Raw genomic sequence first — 24,744 nt, 5'->3', positions numbered from 1 at the left:
GTTCCCAGAATTCCATAGCACTGAGCCAGGACAGTTAAAGTGGAGTTAAACCAGGTTATCTCCCCAGTGTGGATGCAACCTAAGAGAAGGCAACTGTTACAATGGGAAGGAGAGATGTAGATGAAATAGATGAGGAGAATGACAGGAGAATAGATGTAGATATACACTGTAGCTGAAATAGATGAGGGGAATGACAAGAGGATAGATATAGATATATGTAGCTGAAATGGAAGGGGGCTCTGACAGAGAGGATCCCTTTGAATTTGGCTGCCAGGGATGGGGAAATAGAAGGGAGGAAGAAAAAAGGGGAAGCTGTCCTTCAGGTGAGGCTAGCATTCGCATGAAAGTGGAGCCAGGCTCCCTTCTTCACCCCAGAAGTGCAAAGGTTCAGGATCCCCCACTGAGCATGTGCAAGGGTCCCAATTCGAATCGTTGAATCCCCATGGCATGCACCGGTGTGGAAATACAATTTGCACTCACTCCGCTTTGCATGGATCTACACCACGTGACTTGCCTTGGATTCGATTCCCCTTCAGTTCGAAAGGGCAACGGAAGGGCAACCAGGTGTGAAAATACATTAACATAATAATGTCAGTTCGCATTGTTCGCCCCGCAGTCACCACTGATCTGAGCTCCAAATATCAAGGTGTGATAAGGTCCATAGTTTAGAAATGGAAGCACACCAGTTTGGCATCATATCTTATCACACTTTCCCCACAACAGCACTTTGACAATCCATGGTTGCGTGACCTGTTTTTCACACTGCCTTCCAGGAGGAAATGGGAGAATGAACGATCGCTGCTGTCAATTGCCTCCTGAAGCTGGCTGCTGTCTGAATGTTGTTTTGGGGAAGCTATTGGTGGTCAGAATTGCAGCAAGGGAGAGAGGAGAAGAATCACAGCCACTCACACTGCATGACTGCTTGAGAAGCGGATCTGTAGCGTAAGGGACCTATTGCACAAATAAAATAGCAATGAGATTGAGAGCCTGTTGATGGGTTTTTCCTGTCAATGAAAAGGTGCACTGCAGTAACAAATGGACTGCAAGGCAGCAACAGGATGGACACAACATTGTGTGGTAAGTACCAGCCAAAGATGCTTTTATCCAGTTAAAGTTCCACTTTTTAAGCCTTGTGCGATAAAGTCCCCGGCCTTTTATTCTGATAGCCTTTCTACAGAGAAATAGCAAGTGCTTGATTCGTTTTCTAGTGCTGCTGCTGCTGCTTCCTCTTGCTTTTATAGTCTCTTAGGAGACATTTGTATTTATTTATTTTTTGGACATTTATTTTAGACATCTGCAATTAGTAGTTTTAGATGTTCACAATCTGCGGTTTTCATTGTGGGTATTTGTATAGATTGTGAGAGGCCTGGAGTGCTTATGAGGAAAATCAAGAGATACATCAAGTGAATGATGATAATAATGAAGACATCGATGGCCTTGATGAGGATGACAATGATGGTTGTGGTGGTGGAGACAGAGATAGTCATGATGTGCTGCATATTATTACCCCTTGTCTCCATTTACAGACTGTTATACACATTGTTGTTTGTCCAAACAGTTCAGAAAGTTTGTGTATGTATGTGTATAATAGCATTTAGAAGCAGGGTTTCACAGAGGGAGAGTCTGTTCTGCCATTTTTTTTTTGCTACATGTCAAGGAAGCAAGGAAGCTGAAAGGCTGTGAAATTCAGTGGTTCAGGAGCGAAAAGGTCCCATGTTCAGCCTCTGGCCTTACTAAGGCTGCTGCCACTCTGCAGAAAATAAGCAGTTTCACACCACTTTAACTTCCGTGGCTCCATGCTATGGAATCTTGGGATTTGTAGTTTGGCGAAACACCAGAGTTCTTCAACAGAGAAGGCTGAATGCCTTACAAAACTACAATTCTCAGAATTTCATAGCATAAAACCATTATTATTATTATTATTATTAACCTTTATTTATGAAGCGCTGTAAATTTACACAGTGCTGTACATACAATCTTTTTAATTAGACGGATCCCTGCCCTCGGGCTTACAATCTAAAAAGACATGGCACAGAAGGAGAAGAAGGGAGTGGTGGAGGGAAAGGGTAAGAGGTCCAGCAGTTCCTCTCTATCTCCAAGACCTGGACCAAGGCAGATGGACTGGAGGGAGGGCTTGGCTTCATAATGGATGGTTAATCTTCTTCCAGGGAAAATACATACTCTCAAGTAGGATAATGCATATACAGTACATAGCAATACAGGAAATGGTTCGATAAACAGGCAACAAAAGAACATCAGATAGTAAGCGACAATTATGCAATGCCTGGGAAGGCTTCTCTGAACAGGATGGTTTTCAACTCCGTTTTGAAGCTGGTAAAAGAAGTGATGGCTCTTGCTTGTGGGGGAAGGAGGTTCCAGGAGTGAGGGGCAGCAAGTGAAAAGGGGCGAATCCGGGATGGGGCAGAGGAAATCCTGGGCTGAGACAGCAGACTTTGACTACCAGAACGGAGGGACCTGGTGGGAAGGTGAGGAGAAAGAAGGTCTGATAAGTAAGGAGGGGCCAGCCCATGGAGGGCTTTGAATGTCGACACCAGGAGCTTATACTGAATGCGGAAAGAGAGTGGGAGCCAGTGAAGGGATGCCAAGACAGGAGAGATGTGGTCAGAGCGGTGGGTGGAAGTGATAATGCGTGCAGCTGAATGCTGGACAGAGATTAAAGGACGGAGGTGAGAAAGAGGAAGCCCAGCCAGGAGGACATGACAGTAATCCAGTCGTGAGATCACTAGGGCATGGACCAGGATCTTGGCAGTAGAGGCGGAGAGATATGGTTGGATTTTGGCAATATTGTATAAGAAGAATCTACAAGCCTTGGCTGTGGTCTGGATCTGAGGGATACACAACAGAGAAGAGTCAAAGATGAAACCAAAGAGTTTATCGCATGGGGGTTAAACCGCTCCCCAGCGCGTTCTAACGGGGGCGAGCGGGGGCGCACACGGAACGCGATGGGCACCGGATAGGGCCCAAAACGCGACTTTATCGCACGGGGGGACGCCGCCGCCACCGCCGCGCGTTCCCATCGCGTCCCAATTCGGTTCCAGTGGGCGCCATTTCTGGGAACTGTTTCAAAGCGTCCCCAGAAATGGCGCCCTCTGGAACCGAATTGGGACGCGATGGGAACGCGCGGCGGCGGCGGTGGCGTCCCCCCGTGCGATAAAGTCGCGTTTTGGGCCCCATCCAGTGCCCATCGTGTTCCGTGCGCGCCCCCGCTCGCCCCCGTTAGAACGCGCTGGGGAGCGGTTTAACCCCCATGCGATAAACTTCCAAGACTGCGGGCTTGCTGGACGGGTTGAATAGAAATGTTGTCCACAGAGACAGAAAAGGAGTGTTGAAGGGTGGGCTTAGGAGGAAAGACAAGAAGCTCCGTCTTGGACATGTTGAGCTTCAAACGCCGATGGTGCATCCACTGCGAGAGAGCTGTAAGGCAAGACAAGACTTGCTGTTCAAGCCTTGGAGAAAGGTCAGGGGTGGAAAGATACAACTGGGTGTCATCAGCATACAGATGGTAGGAAAAAACAAAAGAGCTAATGAGTTTTCCTAAGGACAGTGTGTAGAGAGAAACCATGGCAGTTAAAGAGGTGTCAAACTGCATGATTTCTGCAGTTTCAAGAAGTTCCGATAGTAAAAAGCTGCCATTTTTCTCTGTTTTACTTTTGGTTTATTTTCACATTATTTCACTATGGCTGTAATCTAGTGTGAAAAACCTCCTGCATTTGTGGGTTTTTAAAAAATAATAATAAATCTAGCTTAAATCCCGTTTCTCAGTGGAATTTTGCTAGTGTGATAAGGTCCATAGTGGTATCACTGTGGAATGTGCAAGGGCCCTTGATAAACATTTGCTGTCCTTTCATAACACCAAAGATCATGACACTTCATTCTGCCTAATGACAGAGCTAGACTATTTCTGAACCTCTAGATGTACTACTTCCAGATGCCATGTTTACCTGTGTGGTGCAAAATGCTCACTTGAGTAAAAGGAAAATGAGGTCAAGATCTGACATCAGGAAGATGGAGGAGTACTTCATGTTGGTGGAGTTACATGACCAAATGGGCATGCACATCAGTGCACAACACACAGTAAATGTGCTCCAGTGTGCATTATGCAATGCATACCAGTGTGAACCAATGTGTAATGTGAACTCATATGCATTGGCCATGTGCACCCATGCAGCATGGCAACATATACAGAGTTCCACTTCTGCTTGAGCTGTTCCCCCTTGGCCAAAATGTCCAAGCCCTTCTTCCATAAGGAAACGTACACATGAATAAAATACCAGTGGGATTCCAGATGACATTTGCATTTTGCTAACTCCTCTTTAGGAGCAAAATGTATGTTTTTGTGTGAGCTGAGGTATGGGCCCTTGCTTTCCAGTTTCTTCTTTTAACAGAAGAAAACAAAGAGAACCTGCAGCTCAGGTTTTCAGTCCTCATCCAAGAATTAATTCAGTTTGGTACCATTTCAACTGCCATGGCTCAGTCCTATGGAATTCTGGGATTTGTAGTTTTGTGAGCTATTTAGCCTTCTCTGCTAGAGAGCTCTGGTGCCACACAAACTGTAAATCTCAGGATTCCATAGGAAGATAAAGCAGTGCCAAATTGCACCATTTCTGCAGTCCATTTAGCTGCTGCCACTGTTGTTCTGTCATGCCATTTCCCAGGTTTATTTCTCAGACAAAATATCTGCCGTTTTGTGGTGGCGGAGCATATTCCGTTCTCGCAAGGCTCTTCTGGGCGGCAGGGTTGTTTGTTTCCTTCTCTCCCTTAGGTTTTATGCTTGAAAGATTGGTTGTGCTTCTTGGAGCATGCTGCTTATCTTCTCCTCTTGTGTTCTCCACAGACCTGTTTTGGCTCTGGTCCTGTTGGCACCCTCCTCCAGAGTTTGCTATTAGAGGAAGCAATGTTGAGTTGAAATGGAGTAGTTTTATCTTAGTCCATCTTGGCCAATAAAAATAAGTACAATTAATATGTGGAAGGAATAGGAGAAGGGGCAAATGTGCCCCCTTTCCACCCTTCGGGGCTGCTTAGCAGAGTTGACATGCATCAGAAGTGAAAGACAGCTGTGAAAATATCCTACCCATCTTATCATCGGGTTCATCATCATCACAGAATCATAGAGCCATAGAGTTAGAAGACCCTGTCCAGTGTCTTTTTGAAGCTGTCCAGAGAAGAAGACCCCTCCGCCTCTATATGCCATTGCTTCCATTGCCAAATGGAAAATCCCATAATAGGGTTGCTATCTAAAGGAGGTTCTTGTGTTTTGGCCATTTCACGAGAAGAAAGGACTCACTAGAAAAGGCTATAATGCTTGGTAAAGTGGAGGGCAATAGGAAAAGAGGAAGACCCCATTCCAGATGGATTGACTCAACCAGAGGAGCCATGGCCATGAATCTGCAAGAGCTGAGCAAGGTGGTTGAGGATAGGAGGACTTGGAGGTCTCATTCACATTCAACTTGAAGACAGTTAACAACAAGTGGAAGCTGACTTGAAGGCAGTTGACAACAACAAGGGGTCACTTTAGGGTTGCCATAAGTCAAAAACAACTTAAAGGCACACAACAACAACAACAACAGCCAAATATTTTTGAAGTCTTTGATGCAGCATCACACCGTTGGCTCATGTTAAACTTTTGATCAACAATAATGCCAGAGTGGTTTTAGTTTGTTTGTTTGTTTTGCACACATTAGTGCTAAGTCAGCACCTTCAATAGTTTCTTTAAGTTTGGGCTAAAACCCAGGGTGCATTTATCACCCCAATGACTTGGAAGCCACCAGTTGCCACTGGCAGAGGGAACATAATACCACACTTTGCCCAGGATGAATTGACCACCAGCTCACATCTGTAATGACCCAACCAGAGAGTAGGACCCAGAGCAATGGATCCAAGCTCCAGGAAAAGAGATTCCAGCTCAACATTAGGAGGAACTTCCTGACAGTAAGGACTGTTCGACAGTGGAACAAACTCCTTCCTTGGAGTATAGTGGAGTCTCCTTCCTTAGAGGTCTTTAAACAGAGGCTGGATGGCCATCTGTCAATGGGGATGCTTTGATTGAGAGTTCCTGCATGGCAGAATGAGGATGGACTGGATGGCTCTTGTGGTCTCATCCAACTCCATGATTCTATGAGGTTGGTCCAAAGAGTATCACATATGGCAAGAACACAGTTCTGTTTGAGTATGATGTCTTCCACACACTCTAGTTTTGGGATTGCTTTTTCAACCGAGATACAGCTGCTCCCTTTTGTCCTTCATACATAGAGAGACCACTGGCATCCTGTCCATGATATAAGCAGGTGTAAGTCCAACTTATGTCCGTTGTTGTTGTTGTTGTTGTTGCTGCTGCTGCTGCTGTTGTTAATAATGTGCTCTGGTGTCCCAATAAACTACAAATGCCAAGATCAGGGAGCCCTGGTGGTGCAGTGGTTAAATGTCTGTACTGCAGCCACTCACTCACAATCAACAAAGTTGTGAGTTCAGTCCCATCCAGGGGCTCCGGGTCGACTCAACCTGGGATCCTTCTGAGGTCACTAAAATGAGTTCCCAGTTTGTTGGGGTCAATTAGTGTACACTTTGTAAACCGCTTATTACATTAGCAGGCAGTATAGAAATGTATTTGCTGTTTCTATTGCTACTGCAGCCACAAGGTTGTGAGTTTGATCCCAGGGGGCTCCAGGGTTGACTCAGCTTTGCATCTACCCAAAGATTGGTAAAATGAGCATCCAGCTGGTTGGAGACAATTGGCTTACAGATTGTAAACTGCTTAGAGCAGTGGTTCTCAACCTTCCCAATGCTGCGACCCTTTAATACAGTTCCTCATGTTGTGGTGACCCCCAACCATAAAATTATTCTCGCCTCGGTTCCTAAGACCATTGGAAATATGTGTTTTCCAACAGTCTTAGGCGACCCCTGTGCCAAAGGGGTCGCGACCCACAGGTTGAGAACCACTGGCTTAGAGATTAGTGAGTTCACTGATAAGTGATACAGAAATACACATGCTATTGCTATAAGTTTCCGTAGGATGGAGCCATGACAGCTAAAGTAGTGTCAAACTGCATTCATTCTGCAGTGTGTCCGGAGCCTTTGTCAAGGCCTTGCTTGGTTCCGTCCTCATTGTTAACCGATGGCGTGGCCTCTTCTGCCTGGCTTTCCCCTTCCTCCTTGGCTCCTTTTAGCCCCAGCCCATGTTCCTCTTTCAGGCTGGCTCCGAGCTTTAATTGAAAGCAACTGATGCTGTGCAGGAAAACTGCACACAAACACATTGAGACCCGGGAAGGACTTTGATGCCTGAGTACGGCTGGGTTACCTGCCGGCGCGTCGAGGGGCCGATGGATAATTAAAGTGACAGCTGATCATGTGGTAAGTGGAAGGGGGTGGGAAGGAAAACGGTGATGAAGATGGGGAAGCAAATAAGAAAGTAACAAAGCAAAACCAATCAAGAGAGACCCAGGCAGCCATCACTTCTGATGGACAACCTAAAGAACACGCAACTTAGAAGGCCGCCTCTTGGCCTCCTTCCTGTTCGTTCTCCTCTTCCTCCTCTGATGCCTCCTTTTCTCTGGTCCAGGGGCTCGCCTTGGATCCAAGAGGCTCTGGACGTCCATCAAGAATTAGTTATGTCAGGACAAAAGGCAGACGCCAATAGACAAAGTGTTGTGCAGTTTAAATAGAGAGGTAGATAAAGGGAGGGGAGGGAGAGGTGACAGCAGGACTAAAAAAATCCCGAAAGCTCATGAAAGATTCAGGGACGTCTCTTGTTAAATTTAATTGGGAGAAACTCGGCTCAGTCGAGGCTGCGCCGTTTGTAGGCCTCTTGCTTAAGAAGTCGACTGACAAACCTATCTCCTGTGTTTACTCCTCCTTCCTTCCTCCTCCTTCTCCTTACTTTTCTCCTTCTCTCCCTCCTCCTCCTTACCACCCCTACAAAAGACAACACTGTGAATAATGTGCTCTCCGTCACCTGCAAATTCGCCCTCTTTGTAATGCTGTCACCATCACTTGTCTGTTGCTTATGGTTTTGTTAGTGGCGGAGGCTGTCTGAGAGCATCCGCCTGCTTGCCGAGACCATGGTTTGGATTGCAAGACAACTTTGGACTTGCTGATATTCGTGAGCTGTGGGTGGGTCCACATATGGAAGACCGATGTGGAGAAGATCCCACATTAGTGTTGCACATCGTAACATCTCTGCATGAATCATAGACTCAGAATCATAGGGTTGGAAAATACTCCCAAGGGTCATCCAGTCCAACCCCCTTCTTCCATGCAAGAACTCTCAATCAAAGCATCCCCGACAGATTGCCATCCAGCCTCTGTTTAAAGACCTCCAAGGAAGGAGACTCCATCACTCTCTGAAGAAGTGTGTTCCACTGTTGAAAAGCTCTTACTGTCAAGAAGTTCCTCCTAATGTTGAGGTTGAATTTCTTTTCATGTAGCTTGCATCCATTGTTCGGTGTTCTAGTTTCTGGAGCATCAGAAAACAAGGGAGTATGTTCCACTGTTGAAGTTCTTTCTAATGTTGAGATGGAATCTCTTTTCTTGTAGTTTGCATCCACTTCTCCATGTCTTAGTCTCCAAAGCAGCAGAAAACAAACTTGCTCCATCCTCAATGTGACATCCCTTTAAATACTTAAACAGGGCTTTCATATCACCCCTTAACCATCTCTTTTCCAGGCTAAACATACTCAGCTCCCTAAGTCGTTCCTCATAAGGCATGGTTTCCAGGCCCTTCACCATTTTGGTCACCCTCCTCTGGACACGCTCCAGCTTTTCAACATCCCTCTTGAATCATGATGTCCAGAACTGGACCCAATGTTCCAGGTGAGGTCCTTACTAGCTCCTTAGAAGAACAGGTTGGGGACCATTTCATTGGTTCATGTAAAAATATTTTTGGGATTACCAGCCTGTCTTGGTTGGTTGTGTCACCGAACAAGTTTTGTTCTTGAGTTTTTGAGGAAGATCTACAGGTTGTGTGAGAGAGAAGGCGAGGAAGAAAAACAACAACCTCAAGACTGGTTTGTGGATTTCTGATCTGCACATTTCCTAGAAGGAAAGGCTTGTCCCCTATTGATGATAATTTTTGCGGGATATAAACGCCAGCTTCAATTAGTGCAATTAATTTGACTTGTCCATTTCAAATCAAGCTAATGAGAGTCCGAGTTTGTCTCTGATTAAAATGTGAATGCAGAAAATTAGATAAAAGCAAAGCTAAGCTGTTATCGACTTTGGAAGCCCTCTTGGTTGTAACTTGATAACGTATACTTGAGACAGTCTATTGGGATTTTTAAAGGAATTATCCTGTACTGTGGGTCCTTTAGTCAAAGACCCAGGATGTACCTACACTGTATAAATAATGTATAGTTTGAGACCACTTTAACTGCCATGACTTCATCCGACAGAATCCTGGGATTTTTAGCTTCGTGAGTCACCAGCATACTTGGGTAGAAAAGGCTAAAGACCTTGTAAAACTACAAATCCCAGAATTCCATAAGATGCCACTACATCATTTAAAATGGTGTCAAACTGCATTATTTCTACAACGTAGATGCACCCCCAGAGTCCACTTCAGATCACTGATGTTGGACACTAGATCAATTAGATGTTCTGACATATCCTCATGGCCATAAAAATATGAAACCCTTCAAATGTGGCAATTTTCATTTGTGTAGTCTCTGGTCAGAATATTGCTGGGACACTATGTTGTGTGCCTTCAAGCTGTTTTTGACTTATGAGAACTTTAAGGTGAACCTATTGCAGGGTGGTCTTGCCAAGATTTCTTCTTCTTCAACTTGATGGCAATTAACAACAACAATGAAAATGTGTCGGAGTTTGACCTCTCAATGAAATACTCTTTCCTCAAATCTTGAAGAGGGTCTAAATCCAAGCTTGGGAATGTTATCATTTTGGACTAGAGTTCCCAAAATCCTTGCTAGCTGGGGGAGTTCCAGTACAAAAAGGTAATGGCCTGAATCCAATTGGTTAGCCCCAACTAGAGAAGGTCAATGGAACTGTTGATTGAATAATAAGTCAACACGGCAGTAAATGCCTTTGCTTCAATGCATCTGCTTGAGTCGGGACTAACAATACAATCAAGTATGTAGAGAGATCTTGTAGTGCCTTTTAGACTAATTAAAGAAAAGTTGGTTGCATGAGCTTTCATAGACTTAAGTCTATGGACCAAATGCATCTGAGGAAGTAGACTTAACTATGAAAGCTCATGCTGCTAACCTCTTTCTTTCAGTTAGTCTCAAAGGTGCTACAAGATCTCTCTACTGATTCTACAGACTAACACAGCTACATCTTTGAATTCTACCAACAGGATTAGGGCCAAATTTTCCTAAATATTCTTGCCAAAAAGTTGGCTCTGGGTGCATCTACATTGTAGAAATAATGCAGCTGGACACCACTTTAACTGGCATGGCTCCATCCTACAGAATCCTGGGATTTGGAATTTGGTGAGGCACCAGCACTTTTTGGCAGAGAAGGCTAATGACCTTGTAAAACTATACATCCAAGGATGGAGCCACAGGAATGGTGTCATACATCATCTTCATTTCTACACTGTAGATGCACCCCCTGGTTTGTCCCCACAGTGAGTTGATCTACAACTTATTTTGGCTTGTGCAAAAAGTAAGAAATATCTGTGGCTGTAGTTTTTAAACTCAGACCTTTCCACAGAGTGGTTAAATTTTGCTGCCTACCTTGACCTCTAAAGCAGACTCAGGCACAGCAGCATCACCATAAGCATCTTAGGACTTTGTGTACCACAAACTGGAAGATGAGCGTGTAACTCTCTTCAAATTAAGAAGTGCTGCCACCAGCTACTTTTCGATATCAGGATGGGATAAGCGCACAGATGGATCTTTTGTAACAGAGAAGGGAATCTGCAAGATATTTTGAAAGATGAATACAGCAGGTAGGGATTGCTACCAACATCCAAAAGTAATCATAAATTTTGCAAGCGCAGGGGGTCTCGGCTAAAGCCACCACCTGGGAAGGAGAGAATGAGAAAGAGAGAGAGGGAAAAAGTAAAGCAGGTTTGTAAAAAATGGGTTAGTTAAAAATACCAGTACAAACTTTGTGATGGAGAGTGAAAGGGATCAATCCAAACCTGTTGTCTAGACTTGTATTTTGGGGAAATGGGAGGGGGTTTGTCCAGGATATTGATTCATCTTTTTAAAACTAGGACTGAATCCACATTGCAGAAATAATGCAGGTTGACACCACTTTAACTGCCCTGGCTCAATGCTATGGCATTCTGGGGATTGTAGTTTTGTGAGATACTTAGCCTTCTCTGTCAGAGACCTCTGGTACCACAACAAACTCCATTTCCCAGAATTCCATAACATTGAGCCATGGCAGTTGAAGCGGTGTCAACCTGCATTATTTCTACAGTGTGGATACAGCCAGTTCACAATTGTCCTTCAAAATCGGCTGCCATGGAATGGATGGGGAACGGCTTGAGGACTCGTGGCAGCATTGGCAGCATTCTCCCATGCGTTAACACCCATTCTCCTCCCATTCTGTGCCATTCTGTTCCTGTTCCTGCAAGTGCCATGTGATAAACTTATAAGCCTTATGAGTAAAGACTGAAGGGGCTGGGTGTGTTTAGCTTGAAGAACAGAAGACTTAGAAGGGATATAATAGCTATCTTCAGTTATTGGAAGGAATGTCATGTAGAAGATGCAATCAGCTTGTTTTCTACTGCTCCAGAGACTAGCGACTTTATCACACCAGCCACAAAAGCAGGATTGTAATAGGATACAAGAATCTTTAGCTAATACAGATCACACAACATAGTTAAGTTTATCACATGGCACATGAAGGAATGGGAATGGGAACAGCCCGGAACGGGGGGAGAATGGGTGTTACCACACGGGAAAATGCCGCCGATGCCGCCAGGAGTCCCCCATCAGTTCCAAATTTGAAAAACGATTTCGAACAGTTCTTCAAAATTGGCTGCCAGGAACAGCTGAGAAACAGACGAGGCAATGGCTTGTGGACTCCTGGCAACATTGGTGGCAGTCTCTCGTGTGGTGACACCTGTTCTCCCCCCGGTTCCATTCTGTTCCGTTTCCACATGCCCCAGGTCTTAGGTGACGACTCATGAGGAGTTCACTTGGCTTTGCAAAGGTCATCATGACCTTTCCAGGATCTATGTAACTGCAATTATAATGAAATGTAACAAAACATTTGTACTCCCTCTCCCCCCCAAAAAATGGGTATGGAGGGTATACTAACACTGGTAAGAGCTTTTTCTGGGTTTTTCAGGCTATGAAACCATATTCTAGAAAAGGAAGAAACTCTTCTAAACATGGCGTCATAGCCTGAAAAACCCACAAAAAACTATGGTTGCCGGCCGTGAAAGCCTTCGACTTCAGAATGGTAAAGGCAGTTCAGCATTGGAATACGCTGCTGTCTCGGAGGGTGGTGGATCTCCTTCTTTGGAGGTTTTCAAACAGAGGCTGGGTGGCCATCTGTCCCAGGGAGGGCTTGGACTGTGTCTTCCTGCATGGCAGAAGGAGGTTGAACTGGATGCCTCTTTGGATCTGTTCCAGCTCTGTGATTCTATGAGGCTGAACAGATCACCCCTTTCAATGCCAGATTTGGGCTGCGGCAACTACATGGCTCCAATCTGGCCTTTCCATGACACAAAAAGGAACAGCAAAAAGCGGCTCCTTTCTGTGCCATGGAAAGGGCACCATAGCAGCTGGTGCTGTGGCTTTTCTGTGCTCCTTTGGTGCTGCGTCATCTGGACGCAGCACCAGAGGAGTGCCGTGACACCACCCGCCGTCTGGTGGGGGACATGGCATCATGCTGGCATGGAGGCAGAGTCAGGGTGTGCATCATACAGACCCCACACTCCCACTCCACCCTGATGCCAGCTTTATGGCCAGTCTGTCAAGGCCCTATGATTCATTCATAGGGTCACTATGTGTTGAAGTCAACCTGATGACAATTAATAGCAAGCACAAGGATAGCAAATCCAGTGGCTGTCGGTTCCACAGGCTCCCTGAGAAAGTGCTCTTTGTCTCCAGGCTCTCAGGTGTCCATTTCGGCTCCTCCTTGGACATTTCCCCCTGAGCTCAATGGTGACAGTGACAACAAGGGGGAGACCTCCCTGTGATTCAAGTAAGTGGCACCTGGTTTAAACTCCCCTTACCTACCTGAAGACATTTCTCTTCCACTCCGTGCGGCGTGTGGAGTGAATTTTAGCACCCGTAAACAGTTTGCACTCCTGGCTTCCGGCTAATTGACTCTGACAGTTAGTACAGTCAGCAGCCGAGCGGTGTCACTGGAAATTAGACAGCCGTGATAGACTGCCGGGAGCAAATTACTTTGTCACTCCTCAGCTGACTTAGAAATGTGGGGCTTTCTCTCTCTCTCTCTCCTTTTTAATATATATATTTCCTTTTAAAGCCTGTCACCCCCCCCCCCCAAGTTTGGTATTTAAATGGATTTCCCCCCTTTCCTTGGTAGACCCCTCCCTTGGTTGTATCTGAAGCCTGGCTGGAATACACTCAATTTGTTTAAGGATCTCATCCTTTCTTCCACCTTTTCTGTTCCGAAGGAAGCTGTGAATGTGGCAAGTTGAGCAAAGAGTCCCTTCCCCCCTTTCTGTTATGTTTGCGATGCAGGTTCTGGAAATGCACTTTTAAAAAGACCCTGGAGTCCCTGTGTACAAGCTTGGGATTGCAAGAAGTAGTAGTAGTAATAGTAGTAGTAGTAGTAGTAGTAGAAGAAGAAGAAAAAGACTGTAGCAGAACCTTAGGGGTTGTCACAGACCGGTCTACATCACAAACTCCATCCCTCTCCTGCTGGCATGATGTACCTGTCACTCACCCATCCATCTGCAGCATGTACTGCCACTTTGCCTGCGCACATAACTGACACACATTCCTTTTCAGCTACAACGTCTATCACAGCCGCACACGCCTTGTACACACTTAGCTGTCAATCAATGGCCTGCTGTCTCTATTCACTGAATCCCCCCACCCCCCGGTTTGCTTTTGCTCTGATGTTTCATTTCCCATGTCTCTTGCCTTCTCCCTCCCCTAAGTTGTCCCTGTATAGTCAACAGGCATCTGGTCCACTCATCTGGCTGTTAATCTATCTGTCTATTTAGGAATCTGTTGGGGAACGCCACGGTGGGAGGTCTCTTTGACAGACCAGATTTATTTTATTTAACGTTTTCTTTAAGCAAAAGAACAGCAACTGAAACATGTCCACTCCACCCACAGAGAAGCATAGAATCACAGAGCTGGAAGAGACCCCCAGGGGTCATCTAGTCCAATCCCATTCTGCCATGCAAGAAGACACCATTCGAGCCCTCCCTGTGATGGATGGCCATGCGTCATCTGTTTAAAAACCTCCAAAAAAGAAGAGTCCACTGCCCTCCAAGGCAGCAGCATCTTCCACAGTCGAACAGCAATTACCATCAGAAAGTTCTTCCTAAAGTTGAGGTGGAGTCTTTTTTCCTGTAGTTTGCAGTCATTCTTCTGCCTCCTACTCTCCAGAGCAGCAGGAACCAAGCTTGCTCCATCCTCAATATGACATCCTTTCATATATTTAAACATGCCTATCATGTCACCACTTAACCTTCTCTTCCCCAGGCTAAACATACCCAGCTCTCTAAGTTTCTCCTCATAGGGCTTGGTGATTTCCATCATTTTTGGTCACCCTCCTCTGGACACATCCTTCTTGAATCATGATGCCCAGAACTGGACACAGAGCTCTAAGATCTTCTGGAGACCCTCCTCTCTGTCTCATCATCTTCTCCATCTTGTTTGGTGAGAACAAGGGAGAGGGCCTTCCTCTTGGTCTCCTTCCGTTGGCAGGTCAAAACATTCATATGACACCAGGCTTTTAGGAAGTGGGGTTTTTAATGCTGCTGTGCACTGTTCAGCGGATTTTTAAAACCCTGTCTTTTAATGAGTTTTAAATGGTTAAAAATCAACAGATACCGTATATACTTGACTATAAGTTGACCTAATGTATAAGTCGAGGGTGAGTTTTGGAGCCAAAAGTATAGATTTTGCTATGTCCCATGGATAAGTCGAGGGTAAAACCTAGGGGCATATAGCAAGGGATCAGAAGGATGAAACAAAGCAAAACAATGTCAAAGAACTTACAAAATTCCAGCAGACATAACTCTTTGTGCTTAAAGCTAGATGGATGAGAGCATAATGGGGGGCCAGTGCTTCCAGGACAGATTATGATCTTGCTTTTCACCAGGGTATAGTTCCTTCTTTTAAATAAGAGTTATGATACACTTCTTACATTGACCCATGGATAAGGGGACTCAATTTTTTGGGGTCAATTTTTTGACCTAAATTTTTAGACTTATATAAGAGTATATACAGTCGTTTAATTGTTTGTTATTTAAATAGCATGCACACACAAACCTTTTCAGATAGTTTTTAATTTCTAGTGGTTTTTCTCTACTGAACTTTTCACTGTACTGAATTGAGCTGATTTTTAAAGCATGTAATCCACCTTGAGTCCCAAACCTATTCAAATTGGAAATGTCTTGAAGGCACACAATGATAAGGAATATATGTATATAATAATAAGGGCCAGAATCCTTTGTCACAGTCTACGTTACATAGCTTTATGTATAAATAACTACGTAGCAGAGGCACTAAGGAACCCGGCTAGTGAACTGCAAAGGTGTGCAACAGGACACACGCAAGAGGGTCTCACTCCACATTGGGCGCTACTGATGAACATCAGCACTTCTGGGATGGTGCCCTGATACATGATGGTCCTGTTGCACACCAGTTCCCATGAGCATCAGTCACTTTGACAGCTTCTTCTACACTGGTCCAAAACACACTGCAGAAATAATCCAGTTTGAGACTAATTTAACTACCCAGGCTCAATGCTGGGGAATTCTGGGAACTGTAGTTTTGTGAGACATTTAGCCTTCTCAGTGAGAGAGCTCTGGTGCCACAATAAACTACAATTTAACGTTCCCCCAATTAATTGGCCAGAAGATTTTAAAAATGCACAAACACACACAAATATGGATTGTTTAATACATTATTAAATCTAGAAATGACAAACATGATCTTGAAAAAGACACTGCTTTTGAGGTGAAATTAAAGGTCCCCCACTCTCCCGCCACCTGCTCAGATTCTTAATGCACTTTTCTACCAGCTAATCTCTGGGGAGGACACATCGCTCAGAGGTAGAGCACGTTCTTTCTGTGCAAAATGAAACCAGAGCTAGGCAAAACTTTTGGACTAAACCACCCAGAATCCCATGCTGGCCAGAGAATTATAGTCCAAGAAAGGAGCAATGGCTGCAGAATAACCCATCCTTGATCCCAGTCTTATTTGAATGCACAATGTTCCTCTGATTTTTAAGCAAAAAACAGTTCTTTTGGACACCCAAGGACTTGTTTTTACATTTAGTTTAAGCATGGGTGGGAGGTGGGCAAAGTCCAGAGCAGGAAGAGTCCAAATAGGTTTACTTTGGCAGAGTCCAAATAGGTTTACTTTAGCATCCACATCCAGCAAGCATGGTGTCAATTTTTTTCCAGCTCAGTGTATGTATGTATGCGAGCCACTGTGATCTAGTAGCTTGAATGTGGGACTACAACCTTGGAGACCAGGGTTCGAACCCCTGCTCAGCCATGAAACCCACTCAGTGACTTTAGGCAAGCCACATGCTCTCAGCCACAGGGGAGGCAATGGCAAACCTCCTCTGAACAAATCTTGCCAAGAAAACCTCATGATAGGATCACATTAGGGTCCCCATAAGCTAGAAATGACTCAAAGGCATACAGCAACCACACACTGTAAAATGGTGCTTTTGGAATACATACATACTTACATACATACATATCCACTTCAAGCCATGAATGGTTGAATCCATGGATAAAACAATCCATGGCTACAGAAGGCTGAGTATATAGCTATCTATATTGGATTACTAAAGCAATAATAATATCAGTGATAAGAAAACTGTATTGTGTTCAGTTATCAGAATGAAAAAAAGAAGCAGATAATAGAACCACTTCAGGTGGGAGCAATAACAATTTCATAACATGAACAAACCCATAAGGAATTCCACGTCAAGTAGACGTCTATGCAACAATGGATATATCCACAGCATTACCTTAGACTGATATCATGAGGAACATATGCAACACATCTGCGTAGAATAAAATCCATGTATGAATAGATAAACAAGACAAACAAAGAGGAGGGGTGGAAATATCTGTCTGCTGTTGTTGTGTGCCTTCAAGTAGACTTATGGCAAATGTCTTATGGAGTTTTGGGGGGCTGAGAGTGTGTGATTTGCCCAAGGTCACCCAGTGGGTTTCCATGGCTGAGCCTATTCTTCTAGGCACTCCCTGTGATAGACGGCCATCCAGTCTCTGTTTAAAACCCTCTAAAGAATGAGACTCCACTGCACTCCAAGGCAGCTTCTTCCACTATCCAACAGTTCTTACCATTATTAAGTGCTTCCTAATGTTTAGAAGGAAACTATTTTCCTGTAGCTGGAACCATTGCTCTGGGTCCTGTTCTCTGGAGCTGCAGAAAACAAGTTTGCTCCATTCTGAATATAACATCTTTTCATATAGATTATTTAAACATGGCTATCATTGCCCTATTAACCTTCTCAATGCTAGGCTAAATCTACCCAACTCCCTAAACTGCTCCTCAGAGGGCTTGTTGGTTTCCAGACCCTTCACCATTTTGGTTGCCCTCCTCTGGACACACTCCAGCCTGTCCATATCCCATTTGAAATGTGGTACCCAGGACTGGGCACAGTATTCCAAATGAGTTGTGACCAAAGCAGAATAGAGCAGTATGATTATATCCCTCAATCTAGACAGGCCTGGAGACACTACTTACTGTATATACTCAGGTATAAGTCTAGAAATTTTAGTCAAAAAATGGAACCCCCAAAAACTGAGTTGACTTATCCATGGGTCAATGTAAGTACTGCACTTTAACCCTGGTGAAAGGCAAGCGTGTAATCTCTCCTGGAAGCACTGACTCTCTTCTACTCTCTTATCCATCCAGCCTTTAATGTGAGCAGAAACAGTTATGCCTGCTGGAATTTTGTAAAATGTTTTGACATTGTCTTCTTTGCTTTGTGGTTTAGATCCTTTGTTACATGCATCTAAGTTTTACCCTCGATTTTTCCACGGCTCATATCAAAATCCATAATTTTGACCCCAGAACCTACCCTTGACTTATACATGAGGTTGACTTAAAGTCGAATATATACGGGTAGCTACACAAGTAAGGCAATGACACAACCAAGTAGCACATATAGAATTCTGGCCAATATTAATAACTGCAATCAAACCAAGATGCAATTTCCCTTTCAAAACATCTCAAAATATAGTGCAAAGAAGCTGTGCACAAAAAGTCAAAACCAGAACCGTGGTTTACAAGGGGGCTGGAATGCCTTGCAAACCCTTCATCAACCCACCATCTCTTTGCAGTCTGTTTTGGATGTCTCTCAGTTCCTCCTCCAGACAGAATCCATTCACCACAACTAGCGGGATACTTCAGCTTCTAATAATCGGGCGAAAGCATGCTTTTTAACCATCCGGGGCATGCCTCCTCCCGCACCACCTCACCTGCCAACCACTGCAGTGCAATCTACTTATATCTGGAGCTGAAAAGGAGAGCTACTTAAGGCTGATGCACAGCTTGTGTTCACGCCAGAGGTTGGCAGGAGAACTCACCAGCCACTTTGAGGATTAAATACACTCGGGTCTGTTGGCGGGCGGAGAAGTCTGCACTAGGTGAAAGAAATTCCTGGCTCCCTCCACATCTCCCACATTATCTGCAGCAGGTGCCCTCTCTCTCCATGCGCACACCCCTGAGAGAGAAGGCAAGGGGAAAGGTGACTTACGTTTTCCCTGAAATGCAGGAAGGCCTCTTCAAGCCAAAAGGAGGTCTTGAAGCAGAAGAAAGCTGCTAGAGAAAAGGCAGTGGATCCAAAAAAGCTTCTTGTGGAATAGGCAGATAGGGAGCCAGGCACAAGGAAGAATTGTAGACTTGCAAGGGGCTGCAAGGGTCATCTAGTTCAGCTTCCTCCCATGCAGGATCCATTATTACAGCAGTCTTTGAAGATGCCCATCCAACCTTTGCTTAAAGACCTCCAGAGAAGGAGAGTCAACCATTTTCTGGGGCAATCTATTCCATTGTCTGGCAGTTCTGATCATCAGGGGTTTCTTCCTTATGTTTTTTTTTTAATTATTTAACATATATATTAAAAATACATATACATATAAGAAAACATAACACAAAAGATATAACATAACATAACATAACATGAAAAAATAAAATAGTACACTTTTAACATAGAATTAAAACATAAAATACAATAATACAAAATCAACCCCAAGCAATCAGGTTAATAAACACTACTTCTAATATTTATATAAACACTATACATTTATAGATAATTCCATATATATATTCTAATTAGGTATCCATCCCATTTCTGTACTATACCCTTCCAACTGTCGTCTTCATCTTTTGCTCCTTCTCCTGCTTTCATTTCTTCTTTTTAATCAGTTCTTTCACCTTCATGTTATCATCTGGAAAACTAGACTATTTCCTCCTACCCTTCCTTCACATGTTTAATGTTTAATGTCAGATATTCATGTCCTAATGTTTAAGTGGAATTCTTTTCTTGTAATTTGGACCCAATGGTTCTCTTTGTAATCTCTGGAGCTGGCTATTATTATTATTATTATTAATTTTTATTTATATAGCACCATAAATCTGCATGGCACTTGACAGGCATCATCAAAACAGCATGTAACCTGCCAATCGTGTACAATCTAAAAGTCATAAAATAAAAACTATACAAAATTAAGCAGTTAAATTACAAACTGTAAAAACAACTAATACACCCACACCCACACACACACACACACACAGGGTTGCCCCTCCTAACTCACAGATCTGGGATCCGCACCCTCGAATATCCACGGAGGGGCGACCTCTCCAATGAGATTGAGGCGGCTTACAATATTAAAATATAAATACAATAAAATCTCCCACAAACCCACCCACCATAAACCCAAAATTAATAACAATAACTATAATAAACAATAAAATTAAAATTGTTAAAACATTGTTAAAAGAAAGCAAACAGGGCAGTCAATGGGAGGCGACTGAGTTATTAATCTGGGATAGTTAAATTCAGTGATAGATGGGAATTATGATTTACGAATAACAATCAGACCAAAAACAGGACTTAAGGAGATTGTCATATGGGGACGGGACAGGGTTGGGATTGCTCTCCCATCCTTAACCCGTCCGTGACTGCAATCGCACAAAAGCCTTTCATACACGTAGCGCTGATCCTGCCATTATCCTGTCATTGAAGTGGAACTGTATTAACACAAACTCCCATTAATACAAAATGCCAGGACAATTCCACTCCAATTCCACAGCCTCAGTTTAGTCATTTAGGTTTGCCTTAGGGTCAACACATTTCCCAATGATGGGACAATGACAGGATCAGCGTGACGTCATGTGAAAGCCTTTTGTGCAATCGCTGTCACTCATGTTTCCTGGACGGGACAATATCCAGATAAGTGCGACATCATATGTATGTCCTTCCCACGATTGCGCGGAAAGGATGAGACAAGGACAGGACAAGGACATCCCTTTCCCATCTAATAATCTCCTAAAGATTCTGCATGGTGTGGTATGAGAGGAGGTCAATGGGGGTGACAGCGTGAGTTACCTATCCAGGTGACGCCATCAAGTGTATGTATATATGCAGATATCCACATATGTAAATATCTGATGGGACATTTTCATTTCAGAAGCGCTGTGATCCTTCAGATATTTGAATACATATATGTTGCTGCTGTTGCTGTTGTGTGCCTTCAAGAAATTTCTGATTTATGTCAGCCCTAAAGCGAACCTAAATTACTAAACTGAGGCTGTTGAACTTTGGCCATATCATGAGAAGGTAGGACTCACTAGAAAAGAAGATAATGTTTGGAGAGGTGGAGGGCATTGGAAGAGAGGAAGACTGCATTGCAAATGGGTAGACTTAACCAAGGAAGCCACAACTGCCTTGAGTCTGCAGGAACTGAGCAGCACCACTGAGGAGATGGCATTTTGGAGTTGCCTTATTCATAGGTTTGCCATGGGTTTAGGCTGACTTAAGGGCAGTGAACAACAAAAAAGCTGAACCTATCACAGTACAACTGTTGGTGCTTTATGCATGCATAAGGGAACTTATGCATGCAGTGATACTTTTTTTGGCCAGTGCATAACGTCCACAGTCAGTTCACAGCTGCATAAGGCGAGTTCCACAATATGTAACTCTGGCACATGGCATTGTGCATTCTTGGAAAATGTGTAGAGACACCGTTTCATTTGAATGTAGTGGAAGCCATTGCATGTTCTCTGTTGCGCAATGGACTAGAAGGAGGCACACAATTGGTTTCATGACGTTGATATTTAGCAGAAGAGTGCACAACCACCATTGCATGAGTGTAGATTCAGGCAAAGCAACCACAATGTAGAATGTTGGCCAGGGTTTGGACAGAAATAAGAAAGAAGAAATGAGAGAGAGGAGTGTGTATATGACACACAGAGAGACAGAGATAACACACACATACAAATAACACACACAAACACAGCAGGTGACGGTTCTACAAACGCTCTCTCTGGGAAAAGCAGGCTGCAGTGATATAATTATGAATCCCTGTCAGGAGAATGGCAGTGACAGGTCTCATTATGAGGCAGCCTTGCACACAACTGCTGTGGCAGCTTGTGAACCAAAACACACACCGCCACACAACTCATTAGGGAAAGCTTGCGTCTCGGCAACATACGGGGAATGCCTGGCTCCCCGTCCAAACCCGGCTGCCACAACCCCTCAGCATGGCTACCTGCTGCATCTCCAGTTGCCAAATTCCATTATCTCCTCCTGTTAACAAGTCATTAACTCCGACGTGCATCTCAGCCTCTCCTGAAGGCGGAGAGGAAAAAGCAGCTTTCAAAACACGTTGGTTTTATTCAGTTTTGTTCCATTGCAGTAGAGAATCCCCCCTGAATCTGTAAGACCAGGAAAAAGCTCTCTCTCTATGTCTAATGAAGCAATCAGTTGATAGCTGTTGTTGTTGAGTGCCTTAAAATCAGTTCTGACTTATGGCGACCCTATCACAAGGTTTTGGGGGCTGAGAGTGTGTGACTTGCCCAAGGTCACCCTGTGGGTTCCCATGGCCAAGCAGAGAATTGGTTTCCAGAGTTGCAGTCCAACGTTCAACCCTCTACACCATGTTGGCTCTCTAAGGGTGTAGCCACACTGCAGAACTAAAACAGTTTGGCATCACTTTAACTGGGTGGGTTCTCCACTTCTCCTCCTCTGCAAGGGGGGGGGGGGCTGGCAGGACAAAGGCAGTTGACACCAGCACAGAGGCACCTCAGCAGCCTCATTACTGCTGTCCCCACCCCTGAAGACCAGGACAAGGTGTCCTTGGGGTGCCAGGTGCACCATCAAAGCCAATGTCTGCATACCCCCCACCTCTAGTGACACTACTGTTTGTCATTGTAACTACATCAGGAAAAGAGAGCCCACCTCAACATTAAGAAGAACTTCCTGACAGTGAGAGCTGTTTGACAGTGGAACACATTCCCTTGGAGAGAGGTGGAGTCTCCTTCTTTGGAGGTCTTTAAAGAGAGGCTGGATGGCCCTTGTGGTCTCTTCTCATATAATCATATAATCCTAGAATTGGAAGAAAACACAAGGGCTCTCCAGTTCAACTCCAGCCATGCAGGAACTCAGAATCAAAGCATCCCCGACAGATGGCCATCCAGCCTCTGCTGAAAGAGCTCCAAAGAAAGAGACTCCACCAATCTCAGAGGGAATATGTGAAGCCGCTGGGTGAGATAATACGGAGTCATGGTGCTGGGTGTTATCAGTACGCTGATGACACCCAAATCTATTTCTCCGTGTCTCGTTCGTCGGCCTCGAATTCTGATGGCATCTCTTCTCTCAATGAATGTCTTCAGGCGGTAATGGGCTGGATGAGGAAAAACAGATTGAAACTGAATCCAGACAAGACGGAGGTGTCATGGTAGCGGCCCTGAAACCAAGAATTGGGTTGCAACCTCCAGCCCTGGATGGGGTCACGCTCTCCTCCAGCGACTGTGTTCGCAGTCTGGGGGTGCTCCTTGACTCGTCGCTCCTGATGACAAATCAGGTAAATGCGACGGTCAGGAGTGCCTGTTATCAGCTTCGGCTGATATGGCAGCTGCGCCCTTTTCTGGAAGTAAGGGATCTCGAGATGGTTGTGCACGCGCTGGTAACCTCACGCCTTGACTTCTGTAATGCGCTCTACATGGGGCTACCCCTGTGCTTGACTCGGAAATTACAGCTGGTTCAAAACATGGCAGCCAGGCTTGTCTCAGGAACATCTAGGAGGGACCACATTACTCCGGTTTTGAGGTCCCTCCACTGGCTGCCTATTAGCTTCCGGGCCCAGTACAAGGTGTTGGTTATCACCTTTAAAGCCCTAAATGGCTTGGGTCCAAGCTATCTCAGGGACCGCCTCCTCCTGTATAATCCTCCCCGCGCTCTCCGGTCCTCTGCGAGGAACTTACTGCAGCCTCTGAAATCTAGGTTTGCGGCGACCTCCCAGAGGGCATTCTCTGCTGTAGCCCCCAAACTCTGGAACGACCTGCCAGATGAGATCCATCAGATAACATCATTAGACAGCTTTAAAAAAGCTGTCAAGACGGATCTCTTCCGGCAGGCCTTTCCAGATTAACCATCCCGGCCCAGGTTCCCTGATTCCCTCATTCCAGGGATATCAGGGGTTTTAGTTTTTAATTGTTGTTTTTATGCTTTGATATTGTGTTTTTAATATGTTATACTGTTTAATACTGTCTTAAGGGGGGGAGGGATAAAGTGTTTTTAATTGTTGTATTTTATATTTTACTGTTGTCAACCGCCCGGATTGGTTTCCCATAGGGCGGTATACAAATAATAATAATAATAATAATAATAATAATAATAATAATAATAATAATGTTCCACTGTCAAAGAGCCCTTACTGTCAGGAAGTTCCTCCTAATGTTGAGCTGGAATCTCTTTTCCTGGAGCTTGCATCCATTGTTCTGAGTCCTATTCTCTGGAGCAGCAGAAAACAAGCTTGCTCCATCCTCAGTGTGACATCCCTTCAAATATTTAAACAGGGCTATTATATCGCCCCTTAACCTTCTTTTCTCCAGGCTAAATATCCCCATCTCCCTAAGTCATTCCTCACAGGGCATGGTTTCCAGACCATTCACCATTTTAGTTACCCTCCTTTGGACACACTCCAATTTCTAAACATCCTTTTTGAATTGTGGTGCCCACAACTGGACACAAGATTATTCCAGGTGAGGCCTGACCAAGGCAGAATAGAGTGGCACTATTACTTCCCTTGATCTAGGCACTATATTTCTATTGATGCAGCCTAAAATCGCATTGGCCTTGTTAGCTGCCGCATCGCACTGTTGACTCATGTTCAACTTGTGGTCTACTAGGATTCCTAGATCCCTTTCACACGTATAAGTCTCCTTAAGCCAGGTGTCCCCCATCCTATATATATACATTTCATTTTTCCACCCTAAGTGCAGTTCTAACTTTATGATTCTATGATTCTATCTGATGATGCAGGCTCTCAGCCTGTGTGTGTGTGCGTGCGTGTGTGCGTGTGTGTTTGTGTGTACACTCTCCTTTAACAGATTT

Source organism: Sceloporus occidentalis, unplaced genomic scaffold, assembly GCF_023333645.1.
Source record: "Sceloporus occidentalis isolate IW3139 unplaced genomic scaffold, rSceOcc1.0.p SCAF_3, whole genome shotgun sequence".
In the NCBI taxonomy this organism is placed as follows: Eukaryota; Metazoa; Chordata; class Lepidosauria; order Squamata; family Phrynosomatidae; genus Sceloporus; species Sceloporus occidentalis.
This window is presented reverse-complemented; position numbering follows the sequence as displayed.